The following is a 6,730-nucleotide window of genomic DNA, read 5'->3' on the forward strand; positions in this document are numbered from 1 at the left end:
ATTTTGATGAGTTTGTGGATTGTGGTGGGGTGGTTGATATGTATTCTGTGGTTTCTTGTATTGATTATTATTAGCGTTTTGTTGGTCGTGGTTTGAGTAAGTTGTGTTTCTTGAGTTGTTTTGGTTTGAGTTTTTCTGCCACGGTTGCTGGCTGTGGGTGTGGTTATCTCCCTAGATTGAGATTGAAACAGAATTTCTTCAATTCTCCAATCCAAGATCCAAGACAAATGTAAAATGAAATTGAAAGCAATGGAAACAAAATTAAAGTTCAAAAGCTCTCCAAAAACTATTATGAAAATTCCAAAAGGAAAGCTCCTCGAATATTTCTTCCAATGATCTTCAAGCCTTGAGTTGGGCCTTTGCTCTTATAGCTCAAGAAAGTGCATAATTCTAATGAAAACAAAAGAAAAAGACTAGTTAAAATAGGCTAGGATGACTTGTCATCAGTGCTGACCAAGGAGTGTAGTGCATTAGTCCAAAAGAAACTACCTCAGAAGCTGCTAGATCCCAGAAGCTTCCTTATTCCCTGTACTATAGGGACCATCACCTTTGAAAAGGCATTATGCGACCTTAGCTCAAGCATCAACCTCGTGCCTCTCTCTGTGATGAAGAGGCTGGGAATTCAAGATGTGCAGCCTGCCAAGATCTCACTGGAGATGGTGGACAAGTCCCTAAAAAGGGCATATGGCATGGTGGAAGATGTCCTTGTGAAGGTTGAAGACCTTTACCTCCCTGCGGATCTCGTGATACTAGACAGAGACAACTCTATCATCTTTGGAAAGCCTTTCCTTGCTACTGCGAAGGCCTTAATTGATGTGGAAAAGGGAGAAACGGTAATGAGGCTCTTGGAAGATTATATCTTGTTTAAGATGCCTAGCCATTAGTCTCCCTCTAACAAAAGAGGAACCATTGTGCAACACTTAGTGTTTCAACCTTCCCTCTCAGTGCAGACCCTTAAAGAGCCTCCTGACATCAAAACTAAGTTTGGTGTTGGGCACCTATCATCAATTACTGAGGAAGGAGGTACTAAGAAGAAGGTACCCAAAGGCTGGTGCAATAAGAAAATTTCAACTGAAGGCCTCTCACCTGGCATGAGAGTTGTCTTCACTAAGAGTCCAGTCATTCCACACACAGTGAACTAGATCCTATCTCTAGAACATGTTGCGCTGATTCATGAGAGTACAGGAAGGAAGTTTACCATGAGGGGTTAAGATCTGAGCCCCTATCAACCTCCGTAAAGGAGCTGTCCGTCAAGCTTATGACGGTAAAGAAGCGCTTGTTGGGAGGCAACCCAACCATGAGTAGAGTACTATTGTTTTTTATTTCTTTTGTTTATTTCCATTTGCTTTCATTTTAGTTGATTTCCATAGTTTTTCCTTGCTTATTAACGTTTGTGATCATGTGCAGAACTTAGAACAGAGACAGAGACGCCTGAGATGGAAAATGGAACACCCTAGGGAGAGCCCTTTGCTGGCATTGAGCGCCAGACAAGGAGGAAGCTGGTTGTTCAACGCCCATTCAGGAGCTGGGAGGAACCATTCCTTGGTCCCCTATGGGCGTTCAATGCCCATTAAGGAGCATTCCTGGCATTGACCACCAAACAAGGAGGGAGGATGGGCGTTCAACGCCCATTAAAGATACATCACTGGCGTGGAACGCCAGAATAGGAGCAATCTGGGCGTTCAACTCCCATAAGGGAACAGAGAAGACCAATTTTTCTTTGCTTGGGGACAAGCAAACTTTTTAAGTTTGGTGTTGCAGAGCAAGCTCTGGGTTCATGTTATCATCAATAGCACCAAAAGAAGGTGAATCATCTTTATGGAAGATCAGCGGTCACCATAGCTGAGGTGGTTAAATTTCATGATGCCTTCCTTTATCTTATTTTTTGTTTTCTTTTCTAGTGCATGATTACATTTAGTATTTCATTCCTTTCTAGTTTTAATTCCTTTCCTTTGTTTTAGTTATAAGATATCCTATGTATCCTGCATCAAACTTAAAAGAAAAATTTATTTGAAAAAGAAATAGTGAGATACATAAGTTTCGAGTTACGTCATGAGTTATTTCAATTATCTTGATGTGGTGGCCTTGTATTTATTTTCTAAATGTATGAATTAACTGTTCATGATTGATATTGGAGTTGAGGGTATTGGCTCTTAAAGAACAATGAATTTAGAGAAGTATTATTGGTTCTCTGAAAAATAAAAAATATTGATTCTTGAAGCAAAAGAAACAGCCAAAAGAAAAAAAGAGAAAAATAAAAATAAAAAAAGAGAGAAGAAAAATTCGAAAAGCAAGGATCCGAGGCTTTGAGCATCAATGGTTAGGAGGGTCAAAATTGGCCTAAAAAGCTCAAATGAGTTGCTATCCCTAATTAAATGCTTGTGGTGTGAAGGTGTCAAGTAAAAAGCTTGAGACTGAGCAGTCAAAGTCTTGATCCAAAGCTATAAAGATTACGCTTAAGAACTCTGAGCACCACTGTTTGGGAATTTAGGCAAAGCTAAATTCGAATCCCAAGGGTTCCCCCAGTTAAGTGCTTTTGGCGTTTATGTATCCGGTGGTAATACTTGAAAATAAAACGTTTAGAGTCACGGCTAGGCTCAAAAAGGTGCAAAGCACCAAAAGAAAAAGTTGAGTTCAAGAATCAAGAAAAGCTAAAAGAGGAGAATCAATAATGTTATCTGGATTCTAGTTCCAAGGGATGCCAATATTTCTGAGCTTCAAAGGAAAGTGAGATGCCAAAACTGTTCAAAAGTAAAGAGCTAATAGCCCCATTCAATAATAGGAACTGAACTTCATTAACAACTTTGAGACCTATTGTATTCTTCTCTTCTTAATCCTATCTTGTTTTTGGTTGCTTGAAGACAAGCAATAGTTTAAGTTTGGTGTTCTAATGAGTGTATATTTTATACCTTTTTTGGTACTATTTTCTTAGTGTTTTTAGTTATATTTTATTAAGTTTTAGTATGTTTTAGTGAAAATTCACCTTTTGGATACTACTTTGAGTTTTTGTGTTTTTTTTATAATTTCAGGTGATTTTTGGGTGAAATTGGCAAGTTTTGGCAAAGTCTGATTCAGAGGCAAAGAAAGGATAGCAGATGGCTATCAAATCCTGACCTCCGTGTATTCTAACGAGCATTTCTTGAGCTACAGTGGTCCAATTTATGCACTATCAATGGCTTTGGAAAGCTAACTTCCAGGGCTTTCCCGCAATATATAATAGTTTATGCTTTTATTTGGATTGGACTGCCCAAAACGGGCGTTAAACTCCCAACTTACTCCCTTTCTGGTGTTCAACGCCCAAGAAGGACCAAGACCAGTGTTGAACACCCAAAACGGTAATTCAACACCACCAAGGGAGCACAAGGCAGCATGGACAACCCCTAGTAGGCGTTCGACGCCCACTCATCCAAGTTGGACGCTATTCCGAGGGTTATCTGAAACAGGGAGGTCGATCTCGGATGAGATCTTCAGATTTGAACTGGGCTGCCGCGTCCGACTTGTTGACGCATGAGATGCTGTGGGTCCTTGTTCACCGGAGGGGAGTGGTACCTACAAGAGACTTCGATGCTTAAGTCAGCATGGGCTTTAGGCAGGCTTTTAGTAGAATTGGAATATGACTTATACCTGGGTGCTCCAGTGTATTTATAGTAATGCTTGATGATCTTCCTTAAAGATAAGTTAGTTATCTTATCTTATCTTTTTGTGGAGAAGATCTTTATCCTTTGGTCAACTGCCTTCAGGTGAGTGGTGATCCTTTCGCTTTGGGCCTTCTTGGGCCTTCGAGGCGTTTGTCCGAGTTCTTTGCGAAGAGGTCGGCGATGGGCCAACCATTCATGAGGTCGGTCCCTTTGTCTTCATCCAACTCGGCCCTATAGCTCGGACCGATGTATGAACAGTGCGCCTACTCGAGCTTCGATCTTCCCATGAGGTCGTGCTTCCAGGCTTTGATCTTTGGGGAAGTCGTGCTCGAACATTAATCTAGTTGGTTTTTGAGTAACTCCTCTTCGTGCGAGTCTGGCATTGCTTCTGTTTTAACTTCCTTGGGAACGTGCGAGTGCTTTAAAAGCCCATTGATTAGGTTTTTTATTACTCTTTACCGTTTCTTTTCCCTCTTTAACTTGGTTTTAAAATCAAAGAAAAAAGGTTTTTTACTTTCTCAGCCTCTTTCTTTCCTCTGCTTCCTTGCTTTTTGCTTCTTTGCAAAGATTTTTGTTTATCTGGTCCTTTCGATTTTTGCCCCAAGCTTCCCTTTTTCGTTCGAACGGTGCTTGTGGATTGCTAGTGCTCTCGCTGCTCTCCTGTTGCTTCTGTTCTTCCCCTTTCTACAGGTTGGTTCTTCTATTTTATACCTCTTTCTATTACTCTACTATTCTGCTTGGCTTCTGATGATTGTTGCATGCTTTGTTTCTTTGAAATCTTTTTATCTTTGTTGCTTCATTTTTTGTGAAAATGTAGATACTTGGGTGAACCGTTTGCATTTTTTCTTTGGGTTTTTGTGACAGGGCTAGGGTTTTGTTTTTTATTCCTTATGTCCTACCTTTGCTGTATCTGTGCTGTTGCCTCCAAAGGACGTTCCTGGGTGTTGGTGATAATCTTCTTGTTTCTTGCAAACCCTGGGACGCCCTTTTGTTTGCTATGTACTTGCTTCACTTTTTTCATCCTGGTTTTGATCTTGTTCAAGTTGTTTGGTAGTGACACTTCTTATTTTCTTGTTGTAGGTGTAGTATTCTATGTCTTCATGTAGAAATATTGTTGAGATGTTGATGAGAGAACTTTTGCGTGGTCTAGAAATTTGCGGATAAATCCTCGTTGCAAGTATAGTTTCTAAACCTTCAAAAGTCCTTTCATACAAACGTTTTGGTTGTCACAAGTAACAAACCCCTTTAAAATTGATAACCGAGTATTTAAACCTCGGGTCGTCTTCTCAAGGAATTGCAGGGAGGTATGTTCTTATTATTGGTTATGAGTCTTGTAAATTAGGGGTTTTAGAAAGTAAGGGAGCAGTATGTTACATAAGAAGAATAAAACAAATAAACAACTATAAAATAAACTCTTGGCAAAGTATGAAAACTGGAAGTCCTATCCTGGTTATCCTTATCAATTGTAATGAGAATTGGATTTTTCTCCCACTTTGTTAACCTCTAATTATGCAGGTAAGTTAAGTGGATGAATTAATTTTTATTCCTCAGATCCTAGTCTTTCCTTGGGAAAGGCTAGAGTTATTGGAACTCGAATTAATTCTTGAAGAATTCCAATTTTCAATCAGCAATGAGTTTGATAACTCAAGTGTCTCCAATGACTCAACCAAAGCCAAAAGGGAAGAAAGTCTATTTGAATAAAAATAATTTTGATAAACCGAGTGCATTAATAAATTAAAGAGAGTAATCATAAGTCTGAAATACCTCAAATTATATTAAATAAAGAAATCCAATCTAACATGAAAGATTTATGAATCAAATGGGCAACATAAGTAATTAACAAATAAAAGTATTAGAGTATCTAAAAGTAGAAGAGAAATATAAATTGAAGAACATTGAACCTGGGATTGAGAGTCACTCCTAAAACTAAGAGAAATCCTAAATCCTAATCCTAAGAGAGAGGAGAGAACCTCTCTCTCTAAAAACTACATCTACTCCTAAAATTATGAATTGTGAAAGCTTTTTTTTGAATGGATGCAATCCCTCTACTTTATAGCCTCTAATCTGTGTTTTCTGGGCCGAGAACTGGGTCAGAAATAGCCTAGAAATCGCTGGAGATGAAATCTACCATGCTGGTTTTTCGCCACTGCGACGCGTCCGCGTGGATCACGTGACCGCGTCACCTAGAATCAGGGCAACTATGGCATATTATATATCAAATCGAAGCCCCAGATGTTAGCTTTCCAACGCAACTAGAACTGCGTCATTTGGACCTTTGTAGCTAAAGTTATAGCTGTTTGAGTGCGAAGAGGTCAGGCTGGACAGCTTAGCAGTTCCTTCAACTTCTTGTATTCCTTCCACTTTTGCATGCTTTCTTTCCATCCTCTGAGCCATTCTTGCCCTGTAATCTCTGAAATCACTTAACACACATATCAAGGCATCTAATGGTGATAAGGAGAAATTAATTTTTTGGTAATTAAAAGGCTCGGGAAGCAAGTTTCCAATTATAGAATAAAATTAGGAAGGAAATATAAAACCATGTAAATATTATGAATAAGTGGGTAAAGAGTTGATAAAATCCACTCAATTGAGCACAAGATAAACCATAAAATAGTGGTTTATCAGATGTCTACAAAGGTCCCCTCTGGTATGACTGACTAGTTAGATTCTATAGTGTTGATGTGTGTTACTGTGGCCGATCCGGAGTATTGTGAAAAGCTTAGGAGATTTTATAGAATCTGTAGTAGTAGAGATGATGAAAAGAACTATGAGCTGGTGTCGCCTGATCCTGAAGAGAGAGTTAGTTTTCCTCCCTTAGGTCGGGCAGAGCGTCCCTTTTTCTATGCTTATGACTACTTTTCCCAACTTGGTATAACCCTTCCTTTTACCGATTTTGAAAATGAAGTTTTATGGAACTGTAATGTAGCCCCATCACAGCTTCATCCGAACTCTTGGGCTTTCATGAAGATTTTCCAACTGTTATGCCAAGAGCTGGGCATCCGACCTACCCTATCTATTTTTCTCTTCTTGTTTGTGCTGACTAAACCTGGGGCGACCAAGAAGAAAGCTTCTTGGATCTCCTTTCGAGCTAC

This window comes from Arachis ipaensis, chromosome B07, assembly GCF_000816755.2.
Source record: "Arachis ipaensis cultivar K30076 chromosome B07, Araip1.1, whole genome shotgun sequence".
Lineage (NCBI taxonomy): Eukaryota > Viridiplantae > Streptophyta > Magnoliopsida > Fabales > Fabaceae > Arachis > Arachis ipaensis.